Below are 21,045 nucleotides of genomic sequence, written 5' to 3'. Positions count from 1 at the left end.
CTGGAATCAAGATTGCCGGGAGAAATATCAATAACCTCAGATATGCAGATGACACCACCCTTATGGCAGAAAGTGAAGAAGAACTAAAGAGCCTCTTGATGAAAGTGAAAGAGGAGAGTGAAAAAGCTGGCTTAAAGCTCAACATTCAGAAAACGAAGATCATGGTATCTGGTCCCATCACTTCATGGCAAATAGATGGGGAAACAGTGGAAACAGTGTCAGACTTTATTCTTTTGGGCTCTAAAATCACTGCAGATGGTGAGTGCAGCCATGAAATTAAAAGACGCTTACTCCTTGGAAGGAAAGTTATGACCAACCTAGATAGCATATTCAAAAGCAGAGACATTATTTTGCCAACAAAGGTCCCTCTAGTCAAGGCTATGGTTTTTCCAGTGATCATGTGAGAGTTGGACTGTGAAGAAAGCTGAGTGCCGAAGAATTGATGCTTTTGAACTGTGGTGTTGGAGAAGACTCTTGAGAGTCCCTTGGACTGCAAGGAGATCCAACCAGTCCATTCTAAAGGAGATCAGCCCTGGGTGTTCTTTGGAAGGACTGATGCTAAAGCTGAAACTCCAATACTGTGGCCACCTCATGCGAAGAGTTGACTCATTGGAAAAGACCCTGATGCTGGGAGGGATTGCAGGCAGGAGGAGAAGGGGACGACAGAGGATGAGATGGCTGGATGGCATCATCAACTCGATGGACATGAGTTTGCATGAACTCCGGGATTTGGTGATGGACAAGGAGGCCTGGCGTGCTGTGATTCATAGGGTCACAAAGAGTCGGACATAACTGGTGACTGAATTGAACTGAACTGAATTTATTGCTTACATTTAATGCTGAGGATGAAAGGTTTTTGCTAAACCATGAAAGACACTGTAATTCTTGGTCTCTAGAGAAGAAGAATTTGATCTGGGGCCAGAGACAAGACTTGATCACTCAGAGCTTTTGTGTAATAAAGTTTTATTAAAGTGTAAAAGAGATAGAGAAAGCTTCTGACATAGACATTAGAAGGGGGCAGAAAGAGTACCCCCCTGCTAGTCTTTAGCTGGATGTCATATAGCTACTAGCAGCCTGCTAATTAAAGAAAGGAAAAACTCAGAGAATGGTACCAGGTGAGTCATCCCAGGCCATAAAAACGATTGACATGAATCTTGAAGAAAGACAGATTTCCATACAAATATATAGTTGCATTAACATAGATTAGGAGAACAATGTATAACATACTGGTTTGTCAAGTCAGTTCTGAGCCTAAATCTGAGCCTTTAGGTGAACTGACTTGAAGACAGAGTTTGGGGTAAATGCATAGTACATTAACATCAGATCAGATCAGTCACTCAGTCGTGTCTGACTCTTTGCGACCCCACGAATCACAGCACTCCAGGCCTCCTTGTCCATCACCAACTCCCGGAGTTCACTCAGACTCATGTCCATCGAGTCAGTGATGCCATCCAGCCATCTCATCCTCTGTCGTCCCCTTCTCCTCCTGCCCCCAATCCCTCCCAGCATCAGAGTCTTTTCCAATGAGTCAACTCTTCGCATGAGGTGGCCAAAGTACTGGAGTTTCAGCTTTAGCATCATTCTTTCCAAAGAAATCCCAGGGCTGATCTCCTTCAGAATGGACTGGTTGGAGCTCCTTGCTGTTCAGGGACTCTCAAGAGTCTTCTCCAACACCACAGTTCAAAGGCATCAATTCTTTGGCGCTCAGCCTTCTTCACAGTCCAACTCTCACATCCATACATGACCACAGGAAAAACCATAGCCTTGACTAGATGGACCTTAGTTGGCAAAGTAATGTCTCTGCTTTTGAATATGCTATCTAGGTTGGTCATAACTTTCCTTCCAAGGAGTAAGCGTCTTTTAATTTCATGGCTGCAGTCACCATCTGTAATGATTTTGGAGCCCAAAAGAATAAAGTCTGCCACAGTTTCCACTATTTCCCCATCTATTTCCCATGAAGTGATGGGACCAGATGCCATGATCTTCGTTTTCTGAATGTTGAGCTTTAAGCCAACTTTTTCACTCTCCTCTTTCACTTTCATCAAGAGGCTTTTTAGTTCCTCTTCACTTTCTGCCATAAGGGTGGTGTCATCTGCATATCTGAGGTTATTGATATTTCTCCCTGCAATCTTGATTCCAGCTTATGCTTCTTACTTTCCACAACCAGAAAAAACCCAGGTACAGCAGTAAAGACCAGGGCAACTAAAAATAAACAAATAAATACACTTTCAAAAGAAAGAAAGTCAATTTGAAAGGACTTCCTTGGTGGTCCAGAGGCTAAGATCCCGCATGTCCAATGTGGGTGGTGGGGGGTGGGGGGAGGGGGTGCTGGGCAGCTGGGTTTGATCCCGAACTGGATGGCTGCTGCAACTAAGAGTTGACACGCCACTATTATAAAGATTCCACATGCTGCAACTAAGACCCAGTGCAGCCAAAGAAGGTAAAATAAAAACAAATTTAAGAAAAGAAAGGCAGTTTGAGAGTGTGGACTCTTGGGCACTAGAAGTGGCTTTGCCACTGAATTTCATTCCGGAGACATAAACTGGATCACTATTGTGACTCCAGCAAGCCCTGGAGACACAGAGAAATGACATCCAGTCCCAGACCCACCATCCGGCAGACCTAGCACAATGGCTATGAGGGAGACACCTGCTGGTTGCTTTGGGGCAATATAGAGAAAGGAACGTTTTCTCTGGTATTTAAAATGATGAATGTGCCTTCTCTCAGCAGACAGCAAAGAAAAAGAAATTCCAGGCACAAGAACTGAAATTGAAAGTAGGAAGTAGGAAATAGGAACATGTGTAAATAGATAGCTAGTGGGAAGCTGCTATAAAACACAGGGAGCCCAGTCTGGTACTCTGTGACAACCTAGAGGGGTGGCATGTGGGGTGAGGGTGGGAGGGAGGGTGTAAATATATGTATAGTCACGACTGATTCATGTTGTACAGCAGAAGCAACACAACTCTGTAAAGCAACTATCCTCTAATTTTATATATCTGTAATATATATTATATATATATATAATGTATATATTGTTGTTGTTGTTCAGTCACTAAGTTGTGTGCAACTCTTTGTGATCCCATGGACTGTAGCCCACCAGGCTTCTCTCTCCATGGGGTTGCCCAGACAAGAATACTGGAGTGGGTTACCATTTCCTTCTCCAGAGCATCTTCCCGACCCAGGGATCAAACCTCAGTCTCCTGTGTTGGCAGGTGGATTCTTCACTGCTGAGTCACCAGGGATGTCCATGTATACATAAAATATGAAGCAGGGAAATTCATGGCTGGACCATGTCCACATGCTGAGGCAGTGGAGGCATGAATTACTGGACTTGGAGTTTCATCCTGCAGGGAGCAGAGACGCAGCAATGCACTGGCTTAGGAAAAGGGCCACAAAGGTTCCACCTATCCTGGATTTGATTTGGAAGATGACCAGTAAATGTTATTTCCACTCATTTCATTCCCCCAAACATTCCTCAGCCCCTGCAGTGAGACCTTCCTCAGTGCCCTCCTCTGGCAGATGAGGAACTCATTCCTCCCTTAAGAATAATGTTCTTCATCTACTTCTCTCTACTGCACCAAGACCTTAAGTTAATTTTTTGTTAATTTATATTTTTAATGGAAGGATAATTGCTTTACAATACTGTGTTGGTTTCTGCCATCCATCAACATGAATCAGCCATAAGTAAACATACGTCCCCTCCTTCTTGAAACTCCCTCCCACCTCCCACCCCTTCCCCTCCCTTTAGGTTGTCGCAGAGCCCCTGTGTGAGTTATACAGCAAATTCTCATTGGCTATCTGTTTTAGACATGGTGCTGTAAGTTTCCATGTTACTCTCTCCCTACGTCTCACCCTCGCTGTCCTTCCCCGGCCTGTGTTCGTAAGTCTGTTCTCTATGTCTGCATCTCCAGTGCTGCCCTACAAATAGGTACCTCACTACCATCTTTCTAGATTCCATATATATGCATTAATATCTGATATTTCTTTTTTCTTTCTGACTTACTTTACTCTGTATAATAGACTATAGGTTCATCCATTTGATTAGAACTGACTCAAATGCATTCTTTTTTATGGCTGAGTAATATTCCATTGTGTATATGTACCACAGCTTCTTTATCCCTCCATCTGTTGATGGAATCTAGGTTGCTTCCAGGCCCCAGAAATCCCACTACTAGGTATATACCCTGAGGAATTGAAAGACATAAGTATCCCAGTGTTCACGGCAGCACTATTTACAATAGCTAGGATATGGAAACCCTTTGGTTAAGGAATGTGTTGGCAACTTCCCATGTGTATTTGATCTGGTCACAAATATATGAATCTAGCAGAAAACCTTTAGCACTGATGACAATATAACAGTTGGATTTCCTTTTTATGTCTTTTATCTTAATTGGTTTCAGAGGAGGAAAAGGGACTGTGACTGTCCCAGGAGTTTGTTGCATCTTCATTGTATTTATTTTGCAATATCCTGAATGATGTATGCACTTGTCTCTCTCTCTCTCCCTTGTTCAGGACTGCTTAGATATGAAATCTGAGCCCCAGTGATCTCTAGCACAAACTAGGTATATTATGAATATTTTAGGGAAAATTTTCTGTTAAGGATTGGATAGTTGGGACTTCCCTGGTGGTCCAGTGGCTAAGACTCTGTGCTCCCAATGCAAGGGGCCTGGGTTCAATCCCTGGTCAGGGAACTAGATCCCACATGTAGCAAGTAAGAGTTCACATGCTGCAAAGAAGATCGGAGATCTTATGTGCCTCAAATAAGACCCAGCACAACCAAATAAATAAATGTTTTTAATAGGATTACCTTATTTTTAAAAGAAAGGATTGGACAGTTACGTTGAAGGGCTTTTCAAACCCTTGGTCAACATTTTGCTCTCCTCTTTGCTTAAATAAATAAAGGAATGAACCTTATGCTTGGTCTGCTCTTTGATAACTGGAAAAAGTCAGAACTGGCCACATAAGCTGGATAGTTTGATACGCGTGACCAGCAGTACTATGCATGAAATAATTCTTATCTCCAGCTCAAAGGAAGTCCAGCCCCAGAAACCATGTATTCAACAGATGTGTATGGAACATCAGAGCCTATCGCTAATCCCCTCACTGGGAAGACCACATTGAGCATGACAGACATACTTGTTTCTATGACACTACAGTGGAGGCAGGGGGAGAGGGTAGATGATGAAGAACTGAATCTAGACAAAAATGTCAGGAGTTTGAGGAAGGGAAGGCAAAGGGCTATGAGAGCTTAACAACCTAATGCATAGAGAACAGGGAAGGTTAGGAAGGCTTCATGGAGAAGATGGCACCTCAGTTTTATTAATTTCTCTATTTATGTATTTGTAGTTATGCTGGTTCTCCTTTGCTAGTTGTGGGCTTTCCCTAGTTGCAGTGAGTGAGGGCTCCTCCCTAGTTGCGGTGTATGGGCTTTCACTGCAGTGGCTTCTCTTGCTGTGAACACAGGCTACAGAGCATGAGCTTCAGTAGTTGTGGAGCACGGGCTCAGTTACCCCTCGGTATGTGGGATATTCCCAGACAACGGACTGAACACATGTCCCCTGCATTGGTAGGCGGATTCTTCACCACTGGACAACCAGGGAAGTCCCGAAGGTGGCATTTCAGCTGAGACATTTGCTGCAGAGGTATAAGAAAGGAAAGGGTGCATTAGGCAGAAGGAATAACATGTGCAAAGGCACTGAGGTAGGGAGGTGATTGTTCCCTTGAGGAAAAGAAGATCAGTCTGACAGGACTCTTGGGCAGCAAGGAAAGGAGAGTGGCTCAAACTGACAGGAGTCCAATTGCAAAGGAACTTACTCCATATTTCCAAGAACCAGTAGATGGCACTCACGTACACAAGGGATACAATCTGTAACACAACATAAAGCAATGGATTCCAACAATGATAATCACACCAGAAAAGTATGTTTCAGATAAATTACAGAACAGCCATTCATATTTCAGAAGGATTTTGCAGGTCTCAGACTGTCCACAGGGTTGTAATGAGAGATTCTTCTGCTTGTTTTCTCAGCATTTATTGAGCACTTATTAGAGATTCTTAGGTGGCTCAGTGGTAAAGAATATGCCTGCCAATGCAGGAGACTCAAGAGACATGGGATCGATCCCTGGGTTGGGGAGATCCCCTGGAGGAGGGCATGGCAACCCACTCCAGTACACCTGCTGGAAAAATCTCATGGACATGGAGCCTGGCAAGCTATGGTCCGTGGGGTTGCAAAGAGTTAGATACGACTGAGCATCTGAGCATGAGCATATCAGACACCAAGGTATAGGAATTAAACACAGCCAGATGCTGTGGTCCTTGGCCCCCATCCTCTGCCTGCCTTTTGTTTGTGGGAAAGCTTTTGTCAAAGAATAAGCTTAATCAGAGAAGTGATAAAATGTAGAAACAAAGGAAAGCAGTCAAAGGAGACCAAATAACAATTGTTTAGCCATTGTTGTTCAGTTGCTAAGTCGTGTCCAACTCTTTGCAACCCCATGGACTACAGCACACCAGGCTTCCCTGTCCTTCTGTCTCCCGGAGTTTGCTCGGATTCATGTCCATTGAGTTGGTGATGTTTTCTAACCTCTTCATCTTTTAGTCATTAAACATAGACATTTAGTCATTGAACTAAAGAACATTTAGTTCTTTCTCAAGGGCTATAGATAATACTCTGAGCCATATCCTCAAGGCTATGGTTTTTCCTGTGGTCATGTATGGATGTGAGAGTTGGACTGTGAAGAAGGCTGAGCGCCTAAGAATTGATGCTTTTGAACTGTGGTGTTGGAGAAGACTCTTGAGAGTCCCTTGGACTGCAAGGAGATCCAACCAGTCCATTCTGAAGGAGATCAGCTCTGGGATTTCTTTGGAAGGAATGATGCTAAAGCTGAAACTCCAGTACTTTGGCCACCTCATGCAAAGAGTTGACTCGTTGGAAAAGACTCGGATGCTGGGAGGGATTGGGGGCAGGAGGAGAAGGGGATGACAGAGGATGAGGTGGCTGGATGGCATCACTGACTCGACGGACGTGAGTCTGGGTGAACTTCGGGAGTTGGTAATGGACAGGGAGGCCTGGCGTGCTGCATTTCATGGGGTCGCAAAGAGTCAGACACGACTGAGCGACTGATCTGATCTGATCTGATGGATAGTGAAATCCCCACCAGGTGGAGAGGTTAACTACATGATGACCAGACTGTAGCCAAGACATAAGCTGACAAATTCTAAGAACTGGCCTCAAGAAATGGAAACAAATCAGCCCTGGAACTGAAGATTAACTGTACTTAAAAGAATCAAGACGATGCTGGCCAGACCACCAATGACCAATTTCAAGATGACTATCAGAGCTGATACCATCAGAGTACCATCAGAGATGGTACTGTTTCTGCATGTAGCCCCCTTCCCTCAGCCTATAAAAGCTTTTGCCCACTGATTGTCTGGGGTGGGGTTGGGGGAAGCAGTTATCCTTTAGACAGGTGTTTGTGCCCCTCGATTGCCAGCATACAGCATGAAGCAAACCAATCTTGCCTCTTTGATATCTTTTGAGCAGTGAGGAGCCAGACCTCACTTTTGGTTATAGGAACACAATGGTGAGCAAGCCCAGAGTGGTCCTACCCTCTCAGGGATACCAGTCTACTGTGGAGAGATGGAAAGGTGTCAATCAATTATTTATACACCACAGTGTAGTGAGCATTATGATGGAAGTAGAAGCACCAGCCGCCCTCAGAGCTCCAGAGACCTTCACCTCTGTATATGATAGGCGGCACGGGATGCTCCCAGAAGCCAGGTGCTTTGCATGTTATGGATCTGCTGTACAGGGCACCACATTGCAGGCTGTAGCATTTGGCTCTGTGCACTTGGTGCATGGGTCAAGTAAAGATCACCTTCATTTCCCACCTGTGTTTCTTGGTGTTAATCAAACGCCCAAGTTTGAGCTTGAGACTAAGCAGGAAAACTATCTGGGGACCATTTCTCTACAGTAGAGTCAAACTGTGGCTCTGTCTCCACTTCAGTCCTGAGGCTTGCATCAGACCTCATTTTCCCAAAGCTCTATGACTGATCTTTAGGGACTCTTTAATTTGTACAAATAATGTGGAGATGGGAATTGTGTGTTGAATTTTAATGAGCTCCCAGTTGTCACAGGAAATCCTATTGCTTGTTCAGTAATGAAACTTGGAATTGGCTTCCAAGGATTGTTATGCCAATGGAATTTGGCAGGGTGAGTGTCCTACTGGGCTCTTTAAAAATATCAGTAAAGAAGTCTAACCTTGGGACTTCCCTGGTGGCCCAGTGAGTAGGAATTCACCTTCCAATGCAGAAGACTTAAGTTCGATCCCTGGTCAGGATCCCACCTGCTGCAGGGCAACTAAGCCCATGCACCACAGCTACTGAAGCCCTGAGCCTAGAGCCCATGCTCCAAAACAAGAGAAGACAACACAGTGGGACACCTACACGTTGCAACTAGAGAGTAGCCACTGCTCGCTGCAACTACAGAAAGCCCACTCACAGCAGTGAAGACCCAGCACAGACAAAAATAAATAAATAAGGGTCTAACCTTGTTTATTTCTCTGTGACCTCCAAGAGGGATGCCACAGGCAGTGGCAGATATGCTCTAAGAACACTGGGGTGGGGCTGGAGGTGACCAGCTCAGATTAATTCTACTAACTGCTTGCAGTGGACACGCTAAGACATTCCTTCAACTAAATTCTCTGGGACATGCTTAGTTCTTTAAAGAAACAGTAACTAGCCATCAGTGTGAATTGTCCACTTCTCTTTGGGTTCTTTTCCAGTAGTCATGTACAGATGTGAGAGTTGGACCATAAAGAAGGCTGAATGCTGAAGAACTAATGTTTTAGAACTGTGGTGTTAGAGAAGACTCTTGAGAGTCCCTTGAACTGCAAGGAGATCAAACCTGTCTATCCTAAAGGAAATCAATCCTGAATATTCATTGGAAGTACTGGTGCTGAAGCTAAAACTCCAATACTCTGGCCACCTGATGCGAAGACTTTTCAACCCCATGGACTGCAGTTCTGGTTTCATGTTAATACTGTTCGTTTTATCCTATAAAACTTGGAATGTTGTTAAGCTGGGGCTTGGTTGGCCAGACCCCCTTCAGGGGCCCAATGATCTCAAGGTCCATCCCCTATCTTATCTGTGGTGCCACAAGGCTTGCACTCAGCAGGCAGTCAGGTCACTCACAGTTAGGGCAGTGTCCAGGCAGTTAGAAGCAAGGTCAGAGGCCTGCTCTGATTTGTCTCTGAAGCCTAAACAGGACATGAGTTTGAGCAAACTCAGGGAGATAGTGAAGGACAGGGAAGCCTGGCCTGCTGCAGTTCACGGGGTCACAAAGAGTCAGACACAACTCAGTGACTGAACAGCAAAACAAGACTATCTGTTTAATTTCCCTAAGACTGCAAAGCCCCAAGAAGGCAACCCAGGGACAGCTTTGTCCATCCTGGCTCTTAATCACTGTGGCATGTTGTAGGTACGTGTGAGTTTTTAGGGAATAAGTCAGTTGCAAAATGCACCCAAAGAAAGCATAGGGTTTGGTGTGGGAAGACTGCAGATGTGGTGGGGTAGTTAAGCCCGGGCACTGCAACTACTGAGCCTGTGAGCCGCAACTAACCAAGACCACGTGACTAGAGCTACTCCACAGCAAGAGAAGCCACTGCAATGAGAAGCCGGCATACCACTAGGGCAAGCCTGTGAGCGGTAACAAAGACCCAGTGTAAGAGGAGGGAAAGGGGTAGGGCACAGCTTTTGAAAGAATGACACAGGACACAACATAAACCGATTATAATCAAATGGGACCAAGAGGGCAGACAAAACTAGACCTTGATCCTCAATCAGCAAGTGAAAGCACACACCCAGAGGTGCCCTGACAGTTCCAAGGCTGTTAAAAGCCACGGAGTCGGTGGCTCAAATCCTGAAAATCGCCACCCCTTCCCAAAAATAGTTGGACTAATCCTCCCACTCATTAGCATATGAAATTACCCAGCCTATAAAAACTAACCAGGGGAAATTTTGCATCCCAGCCACATGGGTTTGAGTCCCAACCAAGGTTTTGGCTGGGTTTGCATCCCAAGCAAGGTTTTGACTGGGGGGTTTGGGTCCCAGCCATGTGGTTCAAGTCCCAAGCAGGGTTTTGGCTGGGTTCAAGTCCCAATCTGTGGTAAACAGTTCACCACAATCAAAAATAAATAAATCTTTAAAAATTTTTGAAAGAAAGCATAGAATTTGACCCGTTTCACTGAATCATTGCAGGGCATCTGGTCAGCCTAGAAACTGCATCTTCTTCAATAGCTGACCTTAAGCTAAACTTTCCAAAAAAAGCAAGCAGCCACTCCCACTTTCTGACAGCTCTTTTCCAAGATCCTTGAAGAGAATTGTATTTTATGTCTTCTCTTCTCCACAGCAGGGATATAGGCACACACCGTATCCATCCTCATCCAGATGGATTCCATCCAGAAGTTTCAGCTTCTAAAGAAAAAGAGCCATGACCAAACCTAATTGCCATTTTAGCTAATTCAAAATTACATTTGCTGGAGAAAAGTTGTTCCTACAGATTCTGACTTTGTTGTACCATGACTATGTAGCCATGCGTGATACACTAGCCTGTATATAAGTGAGTCTGGGCCAAGTCTAAGGAAGAGTCATTCCTAATCCCCATGCCAGATGCCTGTACTTCCAACAGGTCTCGGCTTCAAGAACTCAGGCTTGCAAATGTGGAGGAAACTGTCATATGTTTTAGAATTAACAGAAGGAAGCCATGCATAATTAAGAGATTAAAAGGTTTTTTTAATGGGATAGAGGTCACATTAAAGGATTGAAGATTTTTAAAAAATAGATTGTAGATCCACTGCATCTACCTAATATAGATCAAAATCACAAAGTTAATAAAGTACTCCAAGAGAGGAAGGCAAGTGTCAGACTCCAAGTAGCCCAGGCAGATGGTCCTAGTTGCGATGGACCTAAGGAAGAATGAGGAGATGTCCCAAGAGAAGCTAGGAGCAGGGAAAGTATTCCAGGCAAAGGAAACCACAGGAACAAATGCATGGAGGTATGAAGGACATAGAGAAAGAGAAGAGGCCAGACTGGGAATGGGGCTTTGGAGATGTCTTAGAACAATCTCCCTGGGAACCAGAGAGGAGCTTGGACCCTAGGAGAGACTGAAAAGGAAGACGGAGGGGCTGGCTAAGCTAGTGGTAATGCTAAATGAATCTGAGGGGTCCAGCTGTGGGAAATAAAGCCCACTGGCCCAAACGCAAGGGATGGACTTGGAGACATGAAGAGCAGAAAGAAGTGAGGCTTTAATAACCGTCTTGCAAGATCCGGTGTCTGGTGGGCAGCCTCACCCAGAGTACTTACAATGGGGTTTTTATCCACTCAGCATGCAAGTCCCTCCCCCAGTCCCTTATTGACTGAGTACTACAGGGTTAACAATCTTCCTGAGGAAGTCACCTGGATTTATTACTCTCTCTTTGGATTTTCCCATGCAAGTATCCTGACAGCTATTACATCAGCAGGCTATCACTCTAGGTTAGTTGTCCTTGAAAATGGACCACTTTAAGTTTTTGTCTCTTATACAGTCACCCCTGACCCACAAGCATCATGTTTTTTAATGTCAGAAGAAAGCTCCAGGTCTGGGCATCTTATGAAATGAAACTTGGTTCCCTAGACCAGTCAGCTTAGGTTAAATATGCTGCAGTAACAAGTAGTGACCTCAAAATCTTAGTGACTGACAGCCACAAAGCTTCATTTCTTGGTCATGTCAATGTTCGTCATGGCTCAGCAGAAGCTTTCCCTGAGAGGGTCTTCTTCATTGCAGGACCAAGGTTGAAGGAGTGACCCCTCTCTAGGAAGAGCTGGTCTTGTGTCAAGAGCAAAACAACACACACATAAGACTCTTAAGACTCCTTCTTAACAGTGGCACACAGAAATTCCCATAATTCCCATTTCATTTTCTCAAGAAAGAACATGGCCAAATCTGGATTTCGTGGGGGTGATCATTAAAATCTTCCTATAGGGATCGGCCTGAGATTGCTCCTGGAGAATTTCTTCTATTCAGCAGAAATTAGGAAAGGAGATAAAGGGTGAGCAAATCTTGTGCCAAGACAAGGAAGCTGGACTTTGGAGAAAAGTCTTTACTGTTGCCTCTGGGATCTCAGTAGTCAGAGAGGACAGGGATGGAGGGTTGAGGAGGCATTGCAAGTAGTGTAAATCAGTCCTGAGGAGTGGAGTGGAGGGGCCCAAGTCAGCAACTCTGCCACTTCTCACAGATGAAAACAAGGGATTCTGATTTGCAAGAGAAGTCACCCCAGTGCCCATGGTGGAGCATCATAATGCAGGCAGGGACAGTTCCATTATCATACAGTTCACTGGAATCCCAGTTCCTGTAAAGAGAAGCCCACCAAATCCCTCAGAAGTTGGGTTAGGGCCTGGAGTTCCTCAGCCCTACCCTCTGTGAGTGAGGGTTTGGCCCTGAGGCTCTTGGAGCTCCCCAATAGAAGTAATTTATTGAGCCCATCTTACAGTAGCCATCTGGTCAACCCCTTCCTATATTTTTTTTTTTTTTTCCTTTTCTCTAAGTGGAGACACTGAGCTCAAACAGAAGTGACAATAGACAATGGTCTTCAGAGAAGCTGAGGGTCTCCAAGCTTCTTGGCCACCTTCTCTGACTGTCCCATCCCTCTAGCCCTCTCCCTTTCTCTGAGGTCCTTTTCACCCTGAAGCCAGAGAGACCTTGTCCAAATTCTAGTTTTGGTCACTTATTATCTATGTGACCATGGCAACTATCTCAATGTCTCTGAGCCTCTGCTTTCCTCTTTTGCAAAAACTGGAGTATGTTGAAAAGGTGATGACTGGTGCCTGTTAAATATACAGCAAGTGCTTGGACAGCTCAGAGTTTACCGTGGAGATGACTTCTGCCTTGGGCTGGGACCCATATAGACAGGAAAACGCGAGGCAGCAGAGGGAAACATCACAAGTAAAGACAAAGAAGGTGAGGATACAGGTAAATTCTGGGGAGGTACAGTGGGCTCAATTTTGTCCCCAAGAAAAAGATATGCCTATATCTGGAGAAAAACATGATTTGAAAGGATACATCCATCTGAATGTTCATTGCAGCACTGTTTATAATAGCCAAGACATGAAAGCAAACTAAATGTCCATCAGCAGGGAGCTAAAGAAGATGTGATACATATATACAATGGAATATTACTCAGCCATTAAAAAGAATGAAATAATGCCATTGATGACAACATGAATGGACCTAGAGATTGTCATACTAAATAAAGTAAGTCAGACAGAGAAGGTGAAATGTCATATAACATATCTTATATGTGGACTCTAAAAAGAAAACATACAAATGAGCTTACTTACAAAACAGAAAGAGACTTAGAAAATGAACTTATTGTTACTGGGGGAAAGGGATAGTTAGGAAGTTTGGGATGGACATGTACACACTGTTATATCTAAAATGGATAACCAACAAGGACCTCTTGGTCCTTGGAACCAAGGAAGCATATGGAACTCTGCTCAGTGTTATGTGGCAGCCTGGATGGGAGGGGGGTTGGGGGCAGAATGGATACATGTATACATATGGCTGAATCCCTTCATTGTCCACCTGAAACTATCACAACATTGTTAGTCAGCTATACCCCAATACAAAATAAAAAGTTAAAAAAAAAAAGAAAAGAAAAGATATGCCTACATCCTAGCCCCTGGTACCTATGAATGTGACTTTACTTGGGAAAAGCATCTTTTAAGATGCAGCCTGATCTTCATATCCACCTGATGCGAAGAATTGACTCATTTGAAAAGACCCTGATGCTGGGTCTTTCAAGCATCTTTTAAAGATTGAAGGTGGAAGGAGAAGAATGAGATGACAGAGGATGAAACGGTTGGATGGCATCACCAACTCAGTGGACATGAGTTTGAGTAAGCTCCAGGAGTTGGTGACAGACAGGGAAGCCTGGCGTGCTGCAGTCCATGGCATCGCAAAGAGTTGGACATGACTGAACAACCAAACTGAACTGAACTGAAGATGCAATTAAGTGAAAGATCTTGAGATCATTTTGAATTGAGTGAGCCCTAAATCCAAGGACAAGTATCCATGTAAGGAGAAAAGGAGATACATATACAGGGGAGAAGGCCATGTGAAGATGGAGGCAGAGACTGGAGTGATGTGGCCACAAGCCAAGAACACCTGTAGCCACCAAAAACTGAAAGAGATAAGGAAGGATTCTACCCTAGAAGCTCTGGAGGGAATGTAGCCCTACCAACACTTTTATTTGGGACTCCTAACCTCTAGAACTGTGAGAGAATAAATTTCTATTGTTTGTAGTCACCCCGTTTCTAGTGCTCTGTTACAGTAGTCACAGAAAACTCATACAGTTGTCAAGTGCTACATTGTTATACCTGGACTGCAAGGAGCTCAAACCACTAAATCCTAGAGGAATATTCATTGGAAGGATTGATGCTGAAGCTGAAGTGCCAATACTCTGGTCACCTAATGCAAACAGCTGACTCATTGGAAAAGAACCTGATGCTGGGAAAGATTGAAGCCAAAAGGAGAAGGGGGAAGCAGAGGATGAGATGGCTAGATAGCATCATTGACTCAATGAATATGAATTTGAACAAACTCCGGGAGGTAGTGAAGGACAGGGAAGCCTGGCATGTTGCACTCCATGGGGTCGCAAAGCATCGGATACAACTTAGCAACTGAACACACATTCATGAGTAGGCCCAGTTCACACCTCAGCACACTGGAGGCTCTGAGAAGTTCTGCAACAAAGAAACCAGACCGGCATTAAATCCACTGTTTCTCAAGCATTTAAACTGAGAAAACTATTTTTGAGTAACAGAATAGCAATAGCTGATATAATAGAAAGGATGTCAGGTGGTTCGGAGCTGCTGCGGGTGATCTCATAATTGTGAATGAATGAAAGGAGAATAACTATAGTCATAAACTCAGTCCTTAAAAGTCCTTCAGTCTCTCAGAGGGATACTGTTTTGTGTAGCAGAGGGAAACTGCATCCCAGACAGGGAGACTCACGTGTAGGTGGGGGTTGAACCATCAGTCCACCTGGGGCAACTCCTTGGCCCTGGAAGAGTATGCCCAGTTGATGTCAGGGAGTCTTAGATGGGAAAAGGCACATTCGCAAGGTGGAATTCCATAAAAGCTGAAAGGATCGAGGTCCAGGGGGTTGAGGAGGGCTAATGTGCAGAGGAACCCACAGGTGGGCAGACAGACAGATGCAGCCTCAAAGAGCATTGCTTTCCATCCTGACTCCAAACTCCAGACCCACTGTGTGCTTGTCATATGGCCTCAGACAAGTTACCCATTCCTTGGTTTCCCCATCCGTACAAAGGAAAGTATTGAGTCTCCACCTCCTAGTATATTCTCAAGATCAAAAGAGTCAATTGGGACTTTCCTGGTGATGCAGTGGATAGGAATCTGCTTTGCAGTCCAGAGGAAATGGGTTCATTCCCTGGTTCAGGAAGATTTCACATGCCACGGAGCAACAAAGCCCATGCACCACAACTCCTGAGCCCGAGCTCTAGAGCTAGTGAGCCACAGCTCCTGAGCCCACATGCTGCAGCCACTGAAGCCTGCACACTCTGCAGGCCTATGAGCCACAGCTCCTGAACCTGTGCCGTAACTAATGAAACCGTGCCTAGAGCCTGTACTCTGCAACAGGAGAAGCCATCACAATGAGGAGTTCTCGTTCATTGCAACTGCAGAAATCGCATGCACAGCAGCAAAGACCCAGTGCAACAAAAACTAAATTTAATTAATTAATTTTTAAAGAAGAGTAAATTGTGTGAAGCATGAGCCCCCAGAAAGAAGCACTGGATAAATATTGTGAGTCCCCCTTAAGGATAGTGCATGTCAGAGCAAGGGATTTGACCTGAAGGCAGTAGGAATATTTCTGGCTTAAAACTCAATTCAAAGAATATTCTTGATGCCCTACTTGGGCCAAGCCTTGTTCCTGGCCTCAGAGACACAGAGATTATTAAACCCAGACCCAGACTCATGATCAAGACACCTCAATACAACATGAAGTGCTAGGAAGAAGGCCTCTGATGATGCCACCAGAATATATGGAGGAAGGGATGTCTATATTGGGGTTTTAACAGGTGACTAAGAGTTCTCCATGCAGACAGCAAGAGGAAGGGCACGCCAAGCAGGGAAATCCATGTGACTCAGAGCCTGAGGACAGGACTCAGTACACAGAGTCCATACCCTGCATATCAGAGCAGTGAGGTTGAGTTCAGGCAAAGTGTGTGTGTGTGTGTGCGCGTGTTAGTCATTCAGTTGTGTCCGACTCTTGTGACCCCATGGACTGTAGCCCACCAGGATCCTCTGTCCCTGGGATTTCACAGGCAAGCATACTGGACTGGGGTGTCATTCCCTTCTCCAGGGGATCTTCCTGACTCAAGGAGTGAACCCAGGTCTCCGGCACTGCAGGCAGATTCTTTACCATCTGAGCCACCAGGGAAGCCCTCAGGCAAAATGAGGCAGGACTTAAAGACCACACTAGGAGTATTATGTGTCCAAAGGGGACAGGGAAATGAACCCCCAAATTATTTTAGAATCACTCCCCCACCCTGTTAAGTGTCTGCCTTTCTCTTTTGAATCTGTTCTGCTTGGATATTGATGATAACCAGGTGAGCTAGCTTCTGGGCACAAGCATCATTAGCCTGGGTCCAGGTGAGGCTGTCCGAGGAGAAAAAGTATCAGGAGCCCTGAAAGGCTGTCCAATTCAGGGGGCAGTCATGGCAGGATTCTGTGTGCAGAGAGGCATGAGCAAAGTCAGCATATCCAGCTTTCCATCCAATGAAGAGACATGTCACCCACCACCCCCCAGTCACATTCCTGATGCCCATCACTTGAATACATGTAATAACTGGAAACTCACTACCTAGTGAGCTGGTGCTTCCCATTACTGCACCATATCAGAAGGAAATAAAAAACTGCTACAATATCCTATTAAGTGGTGGAAAGGGACTCAAAAATATACTGTGAATAATATGCTATTTTTATATGTAACCAAAGCACGTGTGTTTGATGTTCTTTATTTGCTCAAAGATTTTAGAGCAGTGGTTCTCAAGCAGAGAAAATTCTGCCCCCAGGGCGACATTGGGCAACATCCAGAGATACTTTTTATTTGTTACAACTGGTGAGTCAAAGCCAGGAATGTTGCCAAGCACCCTATAAGATACAGGACAGTTCACTATTACGAACACTGATCCAGCCTCAAATGTCAATAGTACTGAATGCAAGAAACTCTGCTCTTACAGAATTAAAATTTAAAAACTAAACTGGAAACAACATAAATGTGCACTGAATGGACAAAGCTGTGATATGCACGTACAATGGAACACTGCTGCTGCAGCTGCTGCTAAGTCGCTTCAGTCGTGTGCAACTCTGTGCGACCCCATGGACTGCAGCCCACCAGGCTCCCTTGTCCCTGGGATTCTCCAGGCAAGAACATTGGAGTGGGTTGCCATTTCCTTCTCCAATGCATGAAAGTGAAAAGTGAAAGGGAAGTCGCTCAGTTTTGTCCGACTCTTAGCGACCCCATGGACTGCAGCCTACCAGGCTCCCTCATCCATGGGATTTTCCAGGCAAGAGGACTGGAGTGGGGTGCCATTGCCTTCTCTGCAATGGAATACTACTCAGCCATAAAAAACAATGAAATAATGTCATTTGCAGCAATCTGGATGGACGTAGAGATCATCATGCTAAGTGAAGTAAGTCAGAAAAAGAAAGACAAATACCATATGATACCACTTACATGTGGAATATAAAATATGACACAAACTTATGTATTAAACAGACTCATTGACACAGGGAATAGATTTGCAGTTGTCATTGGGGAGGGGGACTGGGGGAGGGATGTACTGGGGTTTGGGATTAGTAAATGCCAACTATTATATGTTGAATGAATAAACAACAGGGCCCTACTGTTATAGCAGAGGGAACTATATTCAATATCCTGTGGTACCTAGCCACTACACCACCAGGGAACCGTAGGACATAGAAGCAATCTGGATGTCCACAGACAGATGGATGGATAAAGAAATTGCGGTACACATGTACAATAGAATATTATTCAGCCATAAAAAGGAACAATTTTGAGTCAGCTGTAGTGAGGTGGATGAACCTAGAGCTTGTTACACAGAATGAAGTAAGTCAGAGAGAAAAACAAGTATAGTATATTAAAGCATATATGTGTAATCTAAGAAAATGGTGCTGATGGATCTATCTGGGGGAAGGAATGAAGGCATAGACATAGAGAACAGACTTGTGAACCCAGTAGGGGAAGGGGTGGGTGGAATGAATTGAGAAAGTAGCGGATCAGTCACAACTATAACTATAACTATAACTATAACTATAACTATATATACATATATATATATATATATCTCCCCTCTCTTGAGCCTCCCTGCCACTCCACCCCCATCCCACCCCTCTAGGTCATCACAGAGTGCCAGACTGGGCTCTCTATGTCATACAGCAGCTTTCCACTATCTATTTTACACATGATAGTGTATATATGTCAATGCCAACTTATCCACATTGCTTGTGGATGTCACATTTGTGAATTCACCTTCTGGCTAAAATGCATTGATCTTCCTGATCCAGGGATCAAACCGCCGTCTTCTAGAGCTTCTGCGTTGCAGGTGGATTCTTTACCAATGAGCCACCGGGGAAGCCCAGTGTATCTCAACCACCCCATGCAAAAGTTATATAAAAAAAAATATGCAGCTCCAAGGATTCCCTGGTCGTCCAGTGGTCAGGATTCCATGCTTCCTCTGCAGGGAGCACAGATTCTATAGCTGGTGGGGGAACTAAAATCCCACAAGCCACACAGCATGGCCAAGTAAATAAATAAAGTGAAGCTTTGAAAAGAATATGTAGCACCCAGGACACCCCCTCCAGAATCCAATCCAATAGAGTTGTCTGGGACCCAAGACTTTGTATTTTAGCAAACTCTCTCAGTACTTCACAGGTGGCTCTAGTGGTAAAGAACACACCTGCCAGTGCAAGAGACGCAGGTTCGATCCCTGGGTTGGGAAGATTCCCTGGAGGAGGGCTTGGCAACCCATTCCAGTATTCTTGTCTGGAGAATCCCACGGACAGAGGAACCTGGCAGGCTACAGTCCACGGGGTCGCAAAGAGTCAGACACGAGTCAGACAGACTGAGCAACTGAGCACTGGGTACTTTTTTTTTTTTACTTTACAATATTGTATTGGTTTTGCCATACATCAACGTGCGTTAAAATGCAGAGAAAAACCAACCATGTCTTGTGGCATACTGAGGTGTGGAGATTAAAAGTGGAGACTCTGGATCCTGACAACCACTCCTGAAAAAGATACTCTTTAATTTCCTCCCATTTTACAGTTGGGGAAACTGAGGCTCAAAGAGGTTAAGTGAGCGCTCCATGGTCCTAAGCCCAGACCAGGACAGGGTATCTCAAAAGCCTTACTTTTCTCAGAGCCCTCCACTGCAGACATGGTCTAACCATGTCACTCCTACTTTGTAAAAAGATCAGAGAAGCCTTTGATGGGGTACCCCTCTGAGACCCACTGCGGGACAGCCCCTTCCCTTTCCCTCCACTCCTCACCATTGCCTGTAAGCACAGCTTTCATTTGACGGAATATTTCACCCCTAATGAAGTCCCGGTCATGTCCAGCGTCGGCCAGTCCCTGTGTCACTGGGAACCCCAAAGAGGAAGGGCTGGTGAATGTCTTGGCAGAGAGAGGGGATGCGTTTTGCATTCCTGGGAGGGACCAACCCTTTTGACCCACATTTACCTTTTTCATTCACTTCCTCCTGCACCTGCTTTGTCATCTTCAAGACTGAAGAGAATATATACAATGGAATATTACTCAGCCATAAAAAGGAACAGATGTGAGTCAGCTGAACTGAGGTGGATGAACCTAGAGCCTGTTTTGCGGAGTGAAATGAGTCAGAAAGAGAAAAACAAATGTTGTATATTAAGGCTTATATATGGAATCTAGAAAAATGGTGCTGATGAACCTGCTTGCAGAACAACATCAGAGACACAGATGTAGAGAACAGACTAGTAGACACAGCAGGGGGGAGGAGACAAATCGAGAGGTATACACTATTGTGTGTAAAATAGATAGCTAGTGGGAAGCTGCTATATAACACAGACAGCCCAGCCCCAGCTCTGTGATGACCTAGAGGGATGGGATGGGAGGATGGTGGGAGGGAGGCTCAAGGGGGAAAGGATGTATACTTATACTTATGCCTGATTTGCTTGGTTGTATGGCAGAAACCAACACAACTTTGTAAAGCAATTATCCTCCAATTCAAAATAAAAAAATAAAAATAAAGACTGATGAGAGGTACAAGCACCATGTTCCAAACCCCCAGAAATTCCTTGGGGTCTTTCTCTGTTCCTCAAACCCGAAGGGCCAAGACTTTCTCTCAATCCTGGGACAGGGTACTCTGAGGCTCTGAAATGCCCCACCCATTTTTCAGATAAGAAAAACCAAGCTCAGAAAGGTAAATGCCCTTGTTTAAGGCAACCAGCTAGTGAACATCACAGCAAGGATTTTATCCAAGCATATCTGACTGCAGAGTCAATTCTCTATACAAAGTCAGTAGGGAACTTGAGGTTCTAGTTGGATGAGCTTTGGGAAGACACTCATTAATGACTTAGGCCAACTCTCATTTCTTCTTTAGCCAATGCAGATTCTCAATGTCTCTGAAGCTAGTGTGGAGGTCAGCTCCTTTCTGTCACCATTGTCATCCCCCCAGGGACACAGACCAGCCACTGCAGTGCCAGCCCTGCAGACCCACTTCTGCAGGTTGGGAGCTGATGCACCTGCTTGTCTAGAGCCACACTGTCTCGCCTGGCCCAGCTGTCTTACCTTTGATCAGGACCATGCTAAGGATAATAACCTTGAGAAGCAGGATCAGGGACACAGCAAGGCAGAGATGCTTCCAGGTCTTGTCCTGGGACTTATGTCCCCATTGCCCTGGAGGGAAAGCAGGTCAGCCTCCTTCTCCTTC

At 44.9% G+C, this 21,045-nt stretch overlaps 1 protein-coding gene across 3 annotated transcripts in view; it reads right to left on the bottom strand.

Moving 5' to 3' along the window:
• Positions 1-21,045, bottom strand: part of LOC147368193 (C-type lectin domain family 4 member G-like) — a 36,712-nt gene that overhangs the window by 8,461 nt on the left and 7,206 nt on the right. The gene's annotated exons all lie outside the window — the stretch shown is intronic.

The sequence above is a fragment of the Bos grunniens genome, chromosome 7, assembly GCF_055505025.1.
Source record: "Bos grunniens cultivar Pamir isolate PY7600 chromosome 7, Bosgru_T2T1.0, whole genome shotgun sequence".
Lineage (NCBI taxonomy): Eukaryota > Metazoa > Chordata > Mammalia > Artiodactyla > Bovidae > Bos > Bos grunniens.
This window is presented reverse-complemented; position numbering and strand designations above follow the sequence as displayed.